The sequence below is a fragment of the Dromaius novaehollandiae genome, chromosome 6, assembly GCF_036370855.1.
Source record: "Dromaius novaehollandiae isolate bDroNov1 chromosome 6, bDroNov1.hap1, whole genome shotgun sequence".
Taxonomy (NCBI): Eukaryota; Metazoa; Chordata; class Aves; order Casuariiformes; family Dromaiidae; genus Dromaius; species Dromaius novaehollandiae.
This window is the reverse complement of record NC_088103.1, coordinates 41,305,094-41,325,001: the sequence shown is the minus strand read 5'-3', so window position 1 is coordinate 41,325,001 and position 19,908 is coordinate 41,305,094. Positions and strand designations below refer to the sequence as shown.

At 37.7% G+C, this 19,908-nt stretch overlaps 1 long non-coding RNA gene across 4 annotated transcripts in view; it reads left to right on the top strand.

Annotated features, from left to right (window-relative positions):
• LOC135328745 (uncharacterized) overlaps window positions 1-19,908 on the top strand; it is a 67,465-nt gene that overhangs the window by 4,885 nt on the left and 42,672 nt on the right. For 3 of the 4 annotated variants that reach the window (XR_010389771.1, XR_010389770.1, XR_010389772.1), the window contains exon 3: window positions 530-594. The exons of the other annotated variant lie outside the window; for it this stretch is intronic. This is a non-coding gene — a long non-coding RNA (uncharacterized LOC135328745). The remainder of the gene's footprint in view (window positions 1-529; window positions 595-19,908) is intronic. 4 annotated transcript variants of the gene reach the window in all.

Below are 19,908 nucleotides of genomic sequence, written 5' to 3'. Positions count from 1 at the left end.
CTGCAGATTTCCTCTGATGAATGGAGCTCATAGTAATTTTTTTTTTCTGAGTGAGAATTGAAACATTATTGTACAACTATTAGTTTCCAGGAAAAAAATGTAATTGCTTCTAGATGCTGCTCGTTGTTTTCAAGAGCTCTTTAACCTTTAACTTTTTCAGTACAAAGGAAGCCTTGCTGTGCAGTGAATCTAACAAGACCATCATTTATAGTTGGCAGAGTTCATTAGTCAGTCGTAACAGTTTAATTATTAGCATTTTAATGCATGAGTGTTTAACTAGACAAAACAACAGTCCTTTAGGTACAGCATGAGACTTCTTAAAAGAAAACGAATTAATTGGTGCTGTTGTTTATACTGTGTCTCATTACTAAAATTAGACAACTAAAATTCAAGAAATTTTGAGTCAGATTTTATCACCCATTAAATTAACAGTATATTTGATGGCCTTTTCAATACATTTCAGTTTAAATGAAAATATTTCTCTTTAGGAGGAATAAAAGCTCTTTTGTATTTTGTTTCTTAAAAACAGATTGTGGTGAACTGGATGAAGCCAATTTCTTAAGTCTGATGCCTGCCTCAGAACTTACTTTTGCAGTAAGTTGATTTCCCTCTGAGTTACCTCTGCTTCAAAACTGCTAATTAAGCTAGTGTGTCAGCCATGAGGCAGGCTACTAGATATTTGAGGTAAATAGTCTGAAAATTAAAAAGCTGTATATTTCTCAAAGGCTCACCTTTAAAAAATTGATTTTTTTTTCATTAAAATGTTTGCACCAGTCCAATTCCTGTTTCTTAAAAAAAATTGCAAAAAATTTCTCCTTCTCTCTAAATTAAATTCATTCTCTAGGATGCTATTTGTTTTCTAGATTGCAGTCTTGGCTTAATCCTTGTAGGTCTTTTTCTTTTTTCTTCTCCTTCTTCTTTTTTTAAGGATTTCTGGAAATAGCAGTTGTGTGGGAGCTGCAGGTCTGAAGGGGGCTATTTGGGAAAGGGTTGGATTGCTTGGGAGATCAAAAGGAGAGAATTAAAAAAATGTGGATGCTTATCAGAACAGCACTTCCGGACTGTCAAGGAATCTCATTTCTAACTGTGGACCAAAGGAAAATATGTGAACGTGGGTTATCTTCATTATCTTGGTATGGCAGGTTAATGGTGCTAGTGGAATATGTACTAAGAAATCCAACAGTGTTGTGTCATCTCATGGTGATGATACCACTAAGCAGTGTCACTGCTGCACTCTTTTTATTGTGTTTACAGTCTACATATGTGGAGGGGTAACTTTTATTTATTCTTTTCAACCTCTGGCACACAGTGACCAGCAAATGAGGTATGATACAGTTTCCTCCCTTCATCCACCCTTATTCTGCTTTCCCCTTCTCTTCCCTCCCCATCCCTCTCTGTCCCCTCCAGAGCACAATATACTTGATGGATTAGAGCAAGACAGGGACTAAAAAGCTTGAAAAGCATTGGCTTATAGCATCTTGATGAGGGCGGGAGGAGAAGTGTGTAAATAGATTGATAGATTCACTGATTTCTTTAAGTCCTGAGATCCTAAGCTGGCTTAGATCAGTGGACCTATACCTACATATCCCATCAGAACCATTTGGCCCTTGATGTGTCTGGCTGTGATCTGATGTCTCAGTTCTGAGGGTGGTGACAGACTTCTGCAAATTATGGGGTGCCCTGAGTGCTGGTAAAATAGGTGGTTTCAGGACCTGATCCTTAGTCACTTATTTCACCGTAATTTGACAGATTATAGTACATGGCAAGGAAAGTTTCCCAGAGCCTTAATGGAATTAAGGGGAGATGGTACCTGTGAACAATTTTTGTTAAAGATTTCCAGATAAACTGGTTGCGTGTCTGTAGCAGCCCTGTGTTTGTGGATGATGAAATGAGTTGCAACGAGACTTAAGAATCATTTTAAAACTGTCACTTCTTACAATTTATTGCAGAGAAGAGTGTTACATCATATTTACAACAACATTAAATTAGAAACTTCAGGTTTTATGTAAGGAAGAAATACCTATTCTGTGCAAGCATATAATGACACCTACCTAGCTTTGCTATCATTTTATTAGTGCTCATTAATTTTAGAAGGATATTTATAATCAGAAATAAGCATTTTTCCTGGAAAAGCCTTTTCCCCAGCATTTCCAGACAAAATGTGTCTTTAGTCAGTCAAAGGGTTTTTATTTTCAAGGAATGGTATTTCAGGAGTGGAAATGCCAGCTCCCTGTTGCTGAGATGTAGTTTCTGGAAGTCTCTTCCAGATGTGAAGCTTTAAGGAATTAAATTATATTGGGAAAATGGATTATCCCTACTGGAGAGCATTTTATCACCTAGTTAGGTTTAGGAAGCTCAGGTGATACAGAAGAGTAGGGGAATGAGATGTTAGTAGAAATTGCTTCAAATCACAAAACAACAGGAGAAGACTGTCACTGGTAATACATGGATATCATTGTGAAGTCTATTGCTAAGTTATTATAAAATCAACATGTTATCATCCAGTCAAGTGACTGCAGAAAGATGGATGTTAGAAAGAAAGAGCAAGTTTGAATTGTCCATACACAGCATAGCAAGAGAGTTGCTAAGCAAATGTGATAATGTTTTGATGGAAGAGTGACTCTGAATAATCAGCCAGCCTGCTGACAGAGGAATGCCACCTGATCTATGGGGCGTGCATTTTTTACACGATTTCTGCAGCTGTTTTTTCTTGATTTCTGCTCCCACTGTCCATCTGATTATGCTTTGCCTGCGTGTGTGTGTGCTCATGTGGGCATGTGTGTGTGAGTGTATGTGTGTTTTGTACGTATCATCAGATGTTAGCTTGCCCTCTGAGGGTATCGGTGTCCTAATTAGCACATCAGTATTATGCAAAAGGTAGAAGCATTTCTGGTTCCCTTTAGACACAGAGGGCTTGCTTATCCTACACAGTCTTGTCTCAGAACAAGGGAAGTTTGTTCCTGGAGTACTTGGTTGGTGTCCTCTCCCTGGGAATGGGACAATAATTCCCCTTGGGAATTCTTCTTGAGGTTTAAATAGACTTGCAGCCTGGCTTTCTATAAGCCTACTTGTGTCTGTATCATCCTTTGCTTGCTGCTGGAGTCAAAGCTTATGGCTAACACAGGAACACAGACTTAGGTGTGCATTCACAAAGCTTTTTAAAATATCCTGCTTGTCCATAGTTTTTACCTGTATACAAGGGAGAGCTGGAGGTGTCTGTCTCTTTGCTAGTGCTCTAGACATTAAAACACGCTTAAAATTTATTAGAATTGTAAAGTAAAGCGCTCAGAAATCAAGAAATATGAAAGTTAAGGCAGATACATAAATTTATTCCTCTTTAAAATATGAATAGCAGTGTAGGCAGTTTTTAATTGCATAGCCATGTTCTGCTTTTCCTAGGTTTATGCGTGAGTGAGAGAGCAACGCAGTGCACACATGTATTGCTATGCAGTCTGAGAGAGCATATATTAAACCTCTTTGTCTTACCCATAAATAGAGATGATTCCAAATGAAAGCCCTAGCTTCAAGCTAGCTAGAGACCTTAGGGAGTTCAAAATCAGGATCTGGATTTGGATCTGAATTTAGCAGCTTAGGCCCATCTGCAATAAATACATACAGGATGAAATGTAGATAACTGAGATATAAGGCTATATAGACTTCAAAGTGGCTCTGATAAAATCATGATAACCACAAGAAAGAAGTGGTGTGTGATCTCAGATGAGATATCCCCAAGATGTCTATACAGCTTAATTTTCCCACATTGTGTCCTTTTATCTTCAATGGATAAAAGGTGAATTATTATTATTATAGGCAGTGGAGTAGTAACGCCTGTTATTCAGGTTGTCTAGCACTTTCCATTGTTCCCCCTCTAGTCACTTGCTTATAACTTTTGCAGACTTTAAACTTCTGAGCTGAAGTTTCCCATACTTGGTGTTTACCTCAGGTTGAATTTGATCAAGAATAGGTATTCCACTTTCAAGACTGTAGCAATAGTGCTGGCAATAAATCATGTCAACATTTGCTTCTGCATTTGTAAACTGTCATTTTAAGATCGCTGGAAAGAGGACAAGAAAGCGAGCAAACAGACAACTTTAAAAGCCTGCACCGTCATACTTACCTTATCAAGAAAGCTATCATGTTAAATCTCATCTGACAGAAAGTCAGACAGCAGGTAGGCGTGAGATGAAGTAGAAAATGGCATTTCTCACATGATGGTACCTGTGCTTTCCTTCTCACAGGAGCAGCCCCAGCTTGAATATACTAATCCACTTGCTTTAATATTTGTAGGATTCAGTTTTCACATAGCAATGCAAAAAATAGAAAAGGCCCAAGCATGAGAAATCTGCACACCCTGAGAGCTGTCCCACATTCCCCACCCAATCAGCAGATGGGAGCTCTGCTCAGTGAACCTGCCATGGTAGCTGATAATTATTGTTGTATTAATTGGTGCTGTCCAGACTAGACAGAATGTAAAAGATCCCACTGTGTCCAATAATTAATGTTTTTCCCTCACTGCAATATCATTAATAAGGGGTTCCTCCAAGAAACAAGTAATTGGATGGTTCAGCTTCATTAGGGTATTTTTAGATAAGGTTTGGTCTAGAGACATATAGGAAAGCTTATTATGTTTATTTAGACCATATTATCTATTGCTAATGTGTTATACTGATTTTGTATCTTCCACATTCTCTGGGATTGCAATGATAAAAGGAATGTACAAATTATGATTTAAATGAACAGAAATACTGCCTCTAATTTACTTATATTAAAATGATGAAAAAATGTCATCTCAAAATAAATATCACCAGTACCCTGTAAGTCTCCCCTTTTCTCTGAGACACACAAAGGTATTGTCACAAGAAGACAAAAGTCAGATTTTGCTAATTAGAGATGAGTGTAGTGGAGAACTCTTGTTTTGGCAATTATCTGAGCAGCTTTTGAAAATGGAATGTGTAAATCTGGTTTTGGAAAATAACTTTGAAAAGGGTCTTTTTCAGAAGTATCATTTACATGGTCATGTGTGACTTTATTATTCTGCAAAGATGCCTTGGGAATCTGACTCACATGAAAACTTGATATGCAAGTGAGCTATAGACCAGGATGTGGCGGATTTACACAGGAAACATATATGGCTAGTCAAAACAGCTCTGTTTTACCACAAAGGAGCTTTGCACGGATTTTATGTGGGAGCTTATTCTTAAACATAGCATATAGCCAGTTTTTCACAACCCAAAGTTGTTCCAGTTTAATTTTTTAGGGCAACTTAGCCAAATGGGTCCTATTCACAGCTGCATCCTTCTTAGTCTTATCACAAGACATAGATCCCCCACTAGGAAATGATAATCCACAGTTTAGTATCTGTATTATACTTAGTGCAAACACAAGAGACCACATTCATCCCCAAGTAATTCTCTAAATATGAGAGATCTTGTTACAACAGGGAGGCACCTGGCCCACAGTGTGTCAGGCAGTGGAATGGACTCATCACACATTCTAAATAAAAACATCATTCTAGAGAAAAACATAATCAGGGAAAGTACTGAGAGACTTAGATTATTTTAGTTGATCCTTATTAAGTTATTGCGTCAGTCAACATTTTCAGTAAGTTCTTATTGTAGAAGGGATATCGAGCCAGAATCTGATTTCAGGTATTTACAAATCTAGAATAATTCCATTAACTTCTCACTGGGGCAAATGAAAAAAGAATATACTTCCTGCCTCCCCCCTGTATACCTTTTTGCAAATAATCCTGCATATTGATAGTGCTATACAAACTGTTACCACCATTACTATTTTTGAAATGAGAATTCTTATAAACAGATGAAATAAACAGATATATATATATATAAAACAGATATATATCTTATAAGCAGATAAAATTCTTAAAAATATCTAGACTTACCACACTAAATTCCTCCAAGTAGAATTTTATACAGCTCCAGCAAAGTCAGCACATTGTAATATCCTTTTGTAATGGGATGTAATTTTAAGTAAGATATTTCATTAGTGTAAATGGTCTTAAACAGACACACAGAATTTTGCTCCTTATCCCTTTCCTATCCCAATGTTGCTGGATCCCTACCTACTCTAGGACAGTATAGAGTAAATCACAATTCTGCTAATGTCAGGGGTGTTACACCAGCATAAGTCATAGTACAATAAAGTCCTTGGAGTCCCGGGTTCCTCAATAAGATTCACAAAAGTAAATTCCATTAGCATGTGTAGAAATACATCTTTTTCATAATAATATGGCTATAAACTTTTGTACTTGAGAACAGCAGTGGAGACACCCCCTTGAAAGCCAGATATTGATAGCTTGCTTTATATTTAAAGATGTCAACAGAATACAATGGTTCTCAGCATCCATATTAGTTATCTTTAGTAAGAGAGAAGAAGATTTAAAGTAAGGGAATGAGGTTTGCAATGTAACAAGATAAAGTCATCTCCAGCAGCCTAGGGGATTTCTTTAATCTTATTTTTAGAGAAGAGCTGAGGAGCTTTTGCAAAACCGAGTTGTTTGGATTCAGTTTCTATTTTATCTCATCCACCAAAGTTTAGAGTTGAAGGGGGGAACAGATAAAAGTTTTGAGCAAACTGGGTGGTTTTACATTGCTGTCATCAACCTTCTTAATCTGGTTTTGGTTTTGCAAAACCTGTCTTAATCCAGCTGTCTCTTTATCCAGCCTACCAAAACACGAGGTCTTAGAAAAGTTTTAAATTAAGAGATTTTGTTTAGAACTCATATTTTCTTATATTTTATATCTAGAAGACTACCAATTAATTTTTTCCATAAACAGTACTGTGTGTCTATGACACGCGTTTGATAGTCATAAGCAGATATATTTCATTTAGATTCTTTCCTGTGGAAAATTGTCCCCAAATTAATTTTGCCCAAGGAAAATTTTAGTATCAGAGAAGCATCTTTTTTTTATTTACAGGAAAATTTAATTTTTAATATTTCAACCCATCTGAATGTTTTGATTTAAACTAGAAAGCTCATTTCCAAGATTCAGGAATGGGTCTGCATTTTGCTTTTCAAGCCCATGATGTTAAAACACAAAGAAGCTTCTCTGTAGAAGAGAGTAATCTGGAGTGAGACTATGGTTCACTAAGGGAGGAGAGGGGATCAGAAATAAAATATCTTTTTTTTAGTAATTTGGTCCACATATACTGAAAAAAACATACAAAATACAACCAGAATATACAGAAAAAAACATACAAAATACATCCAGGATATATTATTTTGACTCTGCTTCTTCTTCCCCTGAAAGATGAAAGATTTATTGCTGAAGACTTCTGCTAGGAACATCTTCTTGTATGAGGGGAATCCGTTATCTGCTCTGAAATATGCAACAGTTCAATCAACAGAGAATTAAATATTTCTAAATCGGTAATTTTCTAATTGGTAATTCCTGGTTACCAGTGTTGTAACGAGCGTTGTGCTTCCTCTCAGTCAGCCTTCTCAAAGCTGGAATAATGAAAACAATTCCAAGATTCCTCTTGGAGCTAGCAAAGAACCACCAAACTTTTAAATTTCTCATTGACCATCAAACTAGCCACATAAAGCAGAAAATTTCATACATTTTATTGCAATCATTCACCATGGCCTTTGACCTGGGACCAGAATTTAGATCAAAAAAAATCTTGTTTCCCTTGCGTGTCACCTCCTTCCTTTCAGAGAAAAAAGCAGATAAATCAGCACTTGCTTTTCTGGATTGCCCTGCAGCAATTGATTCTTTTAATACTGCCAAATATTTTTGTCTTGTCTCCAAAAAGCTTCTGGGGCTAAATGTAGAAGTCCTGAAGGACCTCAGGCCTTTTCTTAAAGACTGAGCATTCTTAGCATTTGTTCCTACATCTCTGAAGTTCCTGCAGGCAAAGATTTACAAGCTCTGTCCTTTCCCTGATATTGCTCAACAATGAGGCTATTGGAAGAACAAGAAAGACAGTGTGGTTTGAAATGTCAGTAGTGAGAAGACTATAGTTACTTCTACATCTTCTTGCTATCAAATACAACATCTTACAGATTTGCCAGTGCCCAGCTGCAACAAATATGTGGATGTGCATCTGCTGGAACTCGCTGGTCGATGGTTGGAAAAGGGTGTGTTCAACAAGGCTTGTTTCTTTTACAGTCAAGGGACTTTGCCCTTGAATTGCAAAGTCAGTCTTGGCCTACCTTTAATGCACTTGTGTAGTTACACAGTTGGCAATGACGGCCAAAAGTAACTGCATCTGTCTGCACTAGGCCCAAAGAGTATGATCCACCCTATAGACATGGTTCTAGCCCTTGTGATTCAGAAGCAGATGAGCTCTACCCTACATGACTGTAATTTGTAAAAGAGGAACAAAGACAGAAGTGCTAGGAAGAACCATAATTCAACAACCTGTTTGCTCAGTGATACAGGTCAGCTCTCGACACCAGATCCACAGAAAACAGAATCGAGTTTAAGGTTCTGTCTTCCTATTCAAAATTACCTGCCTTTAATTCTTCATGAAACCATTAGCTTCCATGACAACTGAATCACCAGAAAACAGCAATCAAAATAAAATCCTATAAACTAAACAAATGAAGTGATTACTTGCACAGGCAAAGATGTTATTTCTGTTCCTCTCCTTAGACACTTGGGATGCTAGGGTTTGGGTACCTGGGCTGATGGAAATAATTTTACACTACCACTCATTAAGTGCTCTAAAAGCAGAAAGCCTGCATAAGCAGGTTCTTCTTTTCTCTCTGCCATGTTCAGTTGCTGTGTTACCATGTGGAAAATGCATGCTGATTATCAATGCAGTATGCGATTGTCCAGTGTTTTTTTATTTTGTTTGTTGCAGCTTAAACTGAAACTGGGAGAGACAAGCCTTCTGTGGCTATCACACAACCAGACTGACAGCTTTGAAAATTTGCTTAAAAACAAATCCTCAGTGCCTCAGGCAATCTGGACACCGACACCAATGGCTAGGAGAAAAGAAAGAAACTTAGGAGGCAATGTCTCCTTATGCTCACTGCCAGCCCTTGAATTACTGGGAAGGCATTCCTAGAAAAAGGGCCTCCAGTCAAGTCAGTGAATGGAAGAGCTGCCTCCAGAAAAATCAATTCTGTGTGGTAAGAACCCCGTGCCTCTGTTCTGGAGGCCTTCCTTCTTTGAAGCTGAAAAATCAATGAAGCTTCAAAACTTCATCTCAGCTCTAAATTGTTGTAAATCTTATTTGTGCTATGAAAGGAAACAAGGTACGCTGAATGGGTAATCAATTGGCTGATATGCTCTGGAAGTCCTGCCGCTTCCGAGTACAAGGAAAATCCTTTCCCTGTCTCCAGAAGGTATTTTCTTTTTTGCATTGCTTGGGGTGCTCCTACTTTAGCACAAAGAGAATATCCCATGCTGACACTTGTTGTAGAATCATTTTCATTTAAACATGACTTGACTGAAAAACGAGCCAGTTGTATTTCAAGGGGATAGGCAACACTAGGAGGAGAAAGAAAGCGGGGATAAAAACCACACTGATTGCGATTACAATAAATGATACAAACACACACACACACACACACACACACACACAAAGAGGAAATTGAAGAATGGAATCTGACTCTGCTTGCAAAGTAAACTGTGTACAGATTTACTTTTAAGATGAACAGATGTTTTTGAGATTAAGGGAAACTACTGTGTAAAACCTCTGCTGGGTGCCTAATAGTTAAGATTCCTCAGTCCCTGGTTTCAGGACTCTCTACTTTCTAGTAAATTATGAAATGGTCCAAAAAATTCATAACTGCTGCATCTCTCCAATTCCTGATTTTATATTCAGTTCCCAGTGTTATCAGAGATCACTTCCTGGCATGAGACCCAGAGATCTGTCATTTTGCTCTTTAATGTTGCATAACCTTATTGTTGGCAGCCCTGGAAAAGAGACAAACATTTGATAAATAGTGCACATATTTCCTCCAGCAAAATATGCACAGTTGAATCCTTCATGAGACATCAAATATGGTTGCTGTTCATGCATATTGCCAGACTTACTTTTTTATGTCATCTGCAGAGAATACAGAAACTACAGAAGGGAGCATGCAAGATTTTACCTTGCCACCTACATGGCAGCAGGCTGGAAGCCACAGCCTTAAGGGCTGTAAGGGTTTCCCTTACAGACTCACTATTGAAGAGTGCTTATAATACATTTTACCCATTTCATACATGTCCAGTGCCTGAGAGAGGCACTTCAGTGTAAATTTTACATCTGCTGCTCAATTCTCAAGTACCCACTCAGGGACATGAAAGTACTTGACAAATTTTGTCTTTTAAAGAGATATTTCCAAATACAGCATTGTTATAGTACCTTTCAACTACAATCTCTATGTAAGAAGGTTTCAATTAATAAAATATATATTAGACTGATGTGCCATGGGACTTAGGAGATAGCTGTTGGGATGCCTGCACCTTTGCAATGCCTGATGATATAGCAATAGGTAACACTTGTATATTCCTGTTTCTTGTGACTGGAAAGGTTTAATGCACACTTCATGCATTACAAAAATATATTTTAGCATACTGGAGAGATAAGACATATGTATTCTGTCTTACACCATTATATGAGAGGATTGTTTACCTTTAATTTTTAGTCCACAATGGTCTTATCTTCAGAAAATGGCAAAATTCAGTTAGCTTTTTACAGTTTCCACATTTGGCTTCTTTCATAGCAGTACTGAACACATGCTCACACAGACAGATATATATGCTATATATATGTACACACACACACAAACACACACAAACACCAGACGCGCAAAAGGGGACTCATACTTTTCTGGTGAATTGGCTCACTCTTAAAATGGCTTTTTAAATAAATGAAAAAAAATCAAATTGAGAACTATAAAATGTAATTCAGTCTTTTCCAGACATCTCAGATGTGTATTACTGACTCCAAAGAAGAACAACCATGCCTGGGAAATGTGTTTGCAATATTTACACAACAACGCTGTCCGCTGTTGTGGTGGCTAATGAAGAGATAAGCCGTGAAATACAACACTCCATGGACAGATGCAAAAATTAAACTGTAAATCCATGGTGAGTCCAAAACAGGCAAAAGAGATGCTTCTCCATGCTGTAATGGACTTTTTAATTATTATATTTTCTTTTCACACTAGCTGATTTCTGAGAAGTAACTAAGTGTTGCATCATATTTACAGCACATTTGAATGCAACTGTTATGTTTGTCTAAGCTCTGATTGACAAGTTAACGTAATGATGAAAGGATACAGTTTTAATGACAATAGAAGTATTTAATTTATATTTTCACTTCTCTTTATTTGTATTATATATTTATATCTCAATAAGATCTTCAGCTAGAATGATAATACTGAAACTAATGACGCACCAGCTGAAAACTGGGTGGTCCATGATATGTAGAATTAATATAGCTCCATGTGTGATCCCAAGACCATGAAGGCATCTTCAGACCTCTTAAATTACTTCAAGGGGGCTTGGATCAGGCCATGAATGGATGGATAGAACGTCATCTTGAATAATTTCAGAGATTTTTTCTTATTTCCCCTCCTATTTCCCTCCTAGGACTCTTTGAATTCAGTAGGTAGCTAAAAAAATAGAGACAGAAAATGAATATGCTGAACAAAAGGGTGTTTGGGGTATTCACAAATCAAAACACCGGTCTAAAATATATGTAAGTATAAAGAGGACCTGAGCACATTAATACTACAAAGCAGGTACCTAATGAAAAATATATTGTGTTGCTAATTTACTCTGAAGCTTCTTGTCTATTTATAGCCTTCAAAGTACCTTCATTAAGAAGATGTGAGGCACCAGTTTGATTACCTTTTCATATGCATTACAGATGCAGTGTAAAATGATGTAATTTCTTGATTGTTCTTATTAGACTTTTGCAATATATATATATGTATATACAGTATTTTTGTAAAATCTAATAGGCAAACAATTGACATTAGAACCTTTTTTTCTAATTCACAAATAAATCTAATGCAAAGGTGGTGCCAGCACTGGTTATTGTCTCAATTTGATTTACATTCTCCATGCTGTGCCTGGTATATACAAGTAGGGGCAAAATGGCTGATGTTTGCAAATGCCCGAAAGGCTAATAAAGATCACCCTGCTCCCAGCATGCTCTCTGCTGTCAGAAACCAGCAATTAACTTAATAGGGTTCTTGAAATGCAGTAGATCCATGAAATGTGGCATGTGTTGACATTCTTTGGCTGATCTAAACAACCTCCCATCACTGAGTAGCAGGATATGTTTGCTATTTGAATTATTTAGGAGCTTGTTATGTGAATTATAAAGCAGCACTTTGCAGTATTAAGTCTAATATTTTATGATCTGCAATTGATTAGGTAGGCTTTTGGGATTACCTATAAAGGTTAGGATAAAACATTCCAGATTCTGGCAATTCATCTGCAGAGCTGAAGTTTCAAGCTGCATGCAGCAAAAGGTGGCGGAAAAAAGTCATCTTTTACCTTTTCTTCCGAAAACAATAACATGCTTTGCTTTTTACATAGACACTTGCAAAAAAGGTCTGTTTTGAGAAGAGATGCCCTATGGCAATAGGTATACAGATGGGTAACTGACTCATTCAGAGAACTTTAGCTGCATCAATATTTTTATGAGTTCTAGCAGCTATTCATTCAGCAAGATGTTTATATGCGGGAGAAGACAAGAAACCCACGTGCAGGGAGGACGAAGGAGGGGAAAAACCCCAAACAGACTGGATTTGCACAGGAGAAAATAGTCAGGCTTGAGATAGAGTCAAACAAAGGTAGCGGATGATAAATAAGAGGATGTGTAAGAAAGCGTAAAAGCAAGAGTGAAAAAACACAGAGGAAGAAGAGATGAAAGAATAAATCTAAGACAAGGTGCAGAGAGAGGATGAAAAAGACATAGGCGACAAAGGAAGAAACAAAGCAAGATTTTCAAAGGAATTAAGAATAACCCATGAGGTCTCACAAAGCTTGTGTCTGGTCCTGCTTACTTCTTTCTCATTGCTTTGCTAGTTCTGTGCTACTGGCTATTGCCGCTAACAATAGATGTAGGAATATTGGGTTACTATAAACATAATTAGCAGATTTAATGCTTCTGCCCCTGCAGGGAAGAACAAGAAATCTCTGATCTTTTCTGACTAGCCTTTCAGTCAGCACAGGAATGAAATCTATCAGACCTTCAAAAGTTGTGTCACTCCCATTAAGAGCCACACTTGCATTTATTTTAAAATAAAGCCTGACCAAGTAGCATTTTGTTGAACCCTGTGATGGTCAGGAAGAATTTTGAGATCCTCATGCAATATATACCTCAAAATTACATGAGACTTCAGTAAGATCCTTTGACACATTTGGCAATAGCAGAACAGACATCTTTCAGAGTGTAATAAGCTGCCCAAAGGCCCTGGAAAATTGTTCTAGAACATTTTCAGTAAATGTCTTTTTTTCTTTAAGGTCTTGGAGTCGAAAATTATCCTCACCATGTTGACTCAATGTTGAAAGTGGCTTTTCACTAAACAAAAGAACATCCCTGGCCTTGGACCTAGGCGCTATTTTTTCCAAACTGGTACTGGTACTAGCCTCATACCCTTAGCTAGGAATCACCCTGAAAAGGCTGCAGGAGCACTCCCGGTTTAAAGAGGCGCCACTGACAGACCATTTCAGTAACCAGTGGCTCAGCTGCTTTGGAATATGCACATTCAGTAAAGAGGAGGATAGCTATCTGGCGAGAAGCAGAATTTGTTTCGAGGGGACTGGGCTGCTAAAGAACTAATAATTGATAGAGCCTTTGGCAGTTCAGCCACTTTTCCAGACTCAGTATCTCAGACTGTCCACTCCTTTATGTCTCTTTAGGAACATGGTTTTCATGCAATAAGTTGGTTGTTACCAGCTGAGACTAGTCAGTACAAGTCTGTAAAAACGTATATTATTTGGCACTATCAGATACATTTATTTCTGTCAGGCCAAACACAAAATAAATATAGGAAAGGAATAAAACTCCTCAGTGTTGCTGAGTGGAGCCGTACAGAGCTATGAAAACTGTGCCCTGGCTACAATACAACACTGCATGTCCTTGGAGTTAGCTAGAGAGCTTTCTATGAGATGAATGTAAAATCAGTCCTCTTCATTACCCTGACTCGGATTCAGCATCTTTCCTTCACCTACAACCCATTAAAGTCGACTTTCAAAACAAATGCTCCTTCTAAACTTAAGAACAGCCAAACTTGCTGCTCACATTGTACTCTACTATTGACACAGGGTGAACAGCCTGGCCAGCAATTATATTGCTTTGCAGCTCATCTGAAAAAAAGTCGCTCAGCAGTCAATGGCTGGTGTAAGGACAGCGTAGTCTGCATTTACGCCCAGGCCGCGGTGCGGCGGGTGAGGCGTGCGGGTCCCTCCCGCTGGTGCGGGTCCCTCCCGGGCAGCGGCCGCGCTCGGCGCCTGGGAAGCCCCGTCGCAGGGCACGCAGACGCTAATCGGCTGCAGAGCTCGGCGTGCTGGTGGCAGCAGCCTCCCTCTCCCCAAGCAGCTCAGTTCCCTTTAAAGCGCCGTGACGCGTTGAGACTTTCTCGTGACTACTTTCCATGCTCAAAAGGAAAGGGGCGGTGGGGCCGCCCGCTGCCCATCCTGGGGCGATGCGGCCGTGCAGGCGCCCAGCCCCTAGCTCCGCCCGCACAGCTGGCTCACCGCTGCCCTCCCCGCCCCGGGGCCCGCGAGCGCAGCCCGCAGAGCGGCGCCGCGGGGGCAGAGAGTGCCGGCCGTGCCACGGGGAGCCGGAGCCCTCCGAGCTCCTGGTGCTCTCTGCGCTGAAGTGCGTCTGCCTTGTAATTTCTGAGTAACACAATCACAAACGTCAGAGTCTTATCCTTACTCAGCAAACAGTTTGCTAAACACAGCTCGTAATGCTTGTGGAGCACACTGATCTGCTTCCCAGCAATGGAGATCGAAGCACGTTGAATCTGGGAGTGGTGGTATTACAAAAGGGAGAAAAAAATAAGGCAGAATAGTACGGAACGGCATTGGTTTATAATAGTCACAATATTACAGCCAGCAGCCTTAGATTAATGTGATGTGAGTTATTGTATGCTACTCCTTTCGCATATGCATGGATTTTCTGAAAAACTATTTATTTTTAACTACTCCCTACTGTTCTGAATGCAGTTATTGACAAGTAACAAGGTATGGATTGTTACTGCTTTTCTTGTCATAAATCCCTGTAGACATTTTAGTTAGCGTGAATTAAATCACAATCATGTGTCATTTATTTTGCATAAAATGAGACATAAGTAGTCTTAATCATATAGCTATAGAAAGAACAACCACACCATTGTTTTCTATATTTGAACAATAATTCTATATTTAAACTTAAACATTGTAATTAGCAGCTTTGTTTGCCTTGCTTAGAAGTAAGGTAGGTAAGATTGACACCTCACTTTTGACACCAGACATTAGATTTAATAAGCATAATTTTCATTTATTTAAGTCTAGACTGATTTTTTATCAATGTATTTATTGTAGAAAGCAAATGTACATAAAGCAAGTTGGCATATTTATGAAGAAAGCTGAAATGACTTTTATGTGTTGCTTTGTCCAACTGATAAAATACCTACTGGCATGAAAATACCTATAACAAGAGCTGAAATCACACCAAACTCTAATTGACATGTGATTTTAAAAAATGCTCAAAGTAATAATATACTATCTCCCAAGTAAAGATTCTTCTGTTCACACTTTATCCGTTTCCAAGAATCTTTTTGTCATGTAAATTTGCATTGATTAGTTTTTAATTTGAGTTTCTAAAAATGTGCTCTGAATACTTAATTCCAGCAAAAGTAGATTTTTTTTTCTGGTACTAATAACAATAATTGCAGTCCACAAATGTGGAGCCTTGATGGATATTTTTTAATACCCGTACACATCAGCTGCTTCAATGAGCTTTAATTTCACTGAAAGCCCAATATTAGTTACCTATGCTGGTAAACTTAAAGTGTTCAGTCAAGTATTGCTATTCAAAAGGAACAACGCTCTTTAAGTCCCAGTCCTGCTCTTTTGGTCCTTTTTTATGCAAGCAAAATTGTCTGTCGCTAGGCCAAAAATTGCAGAACAAGGTGTAGCAGGATTTGACACATGAGCAAATGAGAATTTTGTCAAAACTAAGATCTGTGAGTATGAATTCGCTATGGACATGTTTGAAAGTCCTTTGCTGGCACAGGGACCCTGCTCTGTCTTGGGAAAGCTTTGGATCAGGCCTTAAATGGAGAATGGCATTTCCTAAGACTCAGGGGCCAAACCTCAACTGGGAATAGCTATTACTCCAGGAAAACTTAACTGAAAGCAAGGTGAGCTTTGCTGCTGAACACTTGCAGTACGACAGTGTCTTTATTGAAATTATGTATATTGTTGAATACTAGTGCTTCTTCATCAACTGCAATGAAAGGAATGCAAATATAGGTGATGACTGCAAAAAGAGTAGTCGTTAACCTGCATATAAAATCACAAAAGCCAGAGTATATCTCCAAAATAAACAATAAATCTGATGACAAAACATCTTTCAACAAAAAATAAATAGAAAGGAGTAAGCTCTAGGATTTACCAATAAGAAAAAAAGAGCTAAAATTAATTAATATTTTAGCTAAATATAGAAATATAAGCATTTGCACAAAGCTTGTTTTTTTCCAATAGTAATCTTAAAAAATACAGATTGTTTTAAAATTGTTTTAGGTGTTAGAAGATGCCTCACAAAGAATACTAGCTTTTTATGGGCCTTTTTTTAAATCAAGGTAGACAATTAATTTCCTATTTCTGGACATCTAAAACCTCATGTGTTTTTATAAAATGACATTCATATCCATATTTTTTATTGTTCATACATTACTTTTGAAGCAAGCTTTTTACTTTCTTTCTCCTTTAAAGCAAAAACATATCAAATATTACAGTATAGGCATAAAAACAAACCCTGTTTGAAATAATCTAAAGATTAAACTTTATTTTTCTTAGCTGATTGTATTATTTGAACAATAATATTTTCAAAAAAAATTATTCATATGACTGATGAAAGAAAGTACCTGATACATATTTTTATTCAAATATTACTCCCGTGGAATATTGGCAACATTTTATGTTTCAGTCTAAGCTACAAATTCCTTCAGAACAAATCAAATGTCTTTAAAGAATATTTCTGTTTGAAAAGGAATTAAGCTTTCCTGAAAGAATTTTAAAGGTTGTGATATTCGCAGTCTGATAAAGCAGCACCTTTAATGAAATTCTAATTAGCAATTTCATGCACTTTGCTATTAGTCATATCAGATTAGTGCACATTTTCACAGCCTTCCTTTAATTAAGTGCACTTATTCCGAGTTTCAAACACTTTCCTTATAAGATGAAAACTATGCTGAAATGTTATTTAGTAAACAGCAGACGTGTGAAAGTAAAGGTAATATCTGTGTGCTGATGGACATTTTTAAACTGTCCACAGATTTATACATTTATAGTTCCTGCCAGCTGGTTTATGTGATTTGTTTTATGCTGTTTATTTGCATGCATTTTGGATGTGCCTTTAAAAAATGCACAGAGATGAAGTACAGCTTTTCAAATGGCTCAAAAGATATTCGAAAGTTTTTAGTGGCTGATTCACAGATTTCCGATTCAAGCAACAAAAACAAAATCTGGATTTAAAAAATGCAGATGGTCCAGTCTCAAGTAACCATATTTACCTTTCTGGATATCACTGTCTGTCACATCATGGTCTATGCAATCGCAGCAGAGGTCCTTGATATAAATATTGCATATGGGCCCGATATTTTACCCACCCAAATGATCAGCAAAATTCCCATACGCTTCAGTGGGAATAGGCTGGGGCCTTATCTCTGTTATAACAATATTGCATTGCAAAGGCAAATACTTCTAAAATACTGTACGTAACACTCATCTCTCTGCAAGCTGATTAACTTGTGGTCAGCATTGTAAAAGGTGAGAGATTACAAATAATGCATTAATTCACAGTACACCTTGCTTTGCATGATAGAAGCAACACTGGGAATGATTTAACATACATAATGATAAGCAAGCCTATTATGTACATGTAGATAAAGGATATAACCCATTTCTTACTCCATTTACAAAGCCACATCTATAAAAACACCAACAAAATAATTTTTCATGTTTTCCGTATTTTTTAAAACATACAAGAATGGTTTCCCATTCTCCAGACAAAATGTGTTGTTTTGTTTTCAAATGCTGCCCTTCCAGGTACTGCTGCTGGGGGTCTGTTGTGTTCCAGGATTTGCATTTTATTATATTAGCTAATTGCACATGTTTTTAAAAACATATTCTCTTGCTGATGTCGTTCATTTAGACTGTAACATTTCTGACATTTTTAGGTAGTCCCCCAGGCCTCATAGCCCTTTTAGCAGGGTCCTTTCAATGAGGGGTGTTTGCTTTATGATTACTGACTGACATCTCAATAACTTAGAACATATTGAGGAGTGCACGTCTATTGAGCAGCTTTTTTAAATGCATGGTCCACTTTGTCAAGTCATGTGCGAGCCATAATTTAGGCTAATAATTACCAGACATGAATGCTATGAAACATTGATGTCTACACTTTTCCCCCCTCCAAGTACTGAATTTTAATACATTCAGAAAAGGTTTTCCTAAGGCCAAGATAAGCCCCCCAAAAAGCTCATATGGAAGCACTTTAAAAGTGATAAATGATTTGGAATCTACACTGTCTACTGATGTACGTCTCAGGAAAGAAAATTAGAGCTAACAGGTGTTAGATAGGGAATGGTGAAGCATTTTAATAGAATTGTCAAAACGCTAGTCCCAGATGCTGACATTAATGCATGCAACAAGGAATGTAATGCTGCACTGCCATTAAATGATTATTTGTTTAAATTTCAGGTGTATGTCAGGAAATCCTAACTTTGTCCACTACTTCTCTGTACAGGCCATCCCTCCTGTGCTTTCCTCTATGATTTGCATCAAAGTGTAATGGTTATATGGCTCACATCTGCATGCTTTAAATAATCCATGCCTGTCAAATTTCATTTTTTACTCTCAGATCAGAACCATCATAACCCCTTCTCTGCTAGCCTTGAAGTCACTAAAAATGTATTTGTACATTTCGGAGAAAATATTTAAATACTGCAAGTTATGGGATAATTAATCTTTGAACTATTTTCTTACTTCAGATGCGTTTACTAAGTAATCTGCATGAACTTGTAATTATTATGTATTTATAAGATATTTTTCATGTAATCACAAAGTTGTTACATGGCCATATGAATCTTGTAAATTATAATGATACTGAGGGGTAAGGGATATGCGGGGGGGAGAACTCTGCTGCCTACATTAAAAAGCTTTTCCAGAAATCTTTGGAATTCTCTTCAGTGAGGTAGCCTGAGAAGGCAGAAAAAGCACGTCCTTTAGAGATTACTAGAATTTCTGCCAACAAAAGAGATCCAATATCCATGCACAGTTCAGCTGGGTAAAGGGGGAGAAGGGAGTGGAGGCAGTGACATTTTTTTATCTTTTATTTTAACAATATATCATTAATTTAAAAGTTGCTGTTATTTTTCAGAGAAATTGCTGCAGTTTACAGTCTGCTGAAAGCTCAGCATCCATTCATGCTTTAAAGACAAAAGAGAGATTTCTCTTTCTAATCTTTGCAGAAGCCTAAATAGGATGTAGCCTGTAGTCAGACCGTCTCCAACCGTAATCTTGTCAGAGCTCAACACACATGCATAGGCGTGCTCACAAACACACACGCGCGCGCACGCACACACACACACACACACAGAGCATTACAATCGCAGTGTTAATAACACTATTTCTCCAGCATAGCTGAAAGAAAGGAAGGAAGAGAGCTGTGCGATTAATGTCATTTTAAAATATTTGGGAGGCTATAAATAGATAT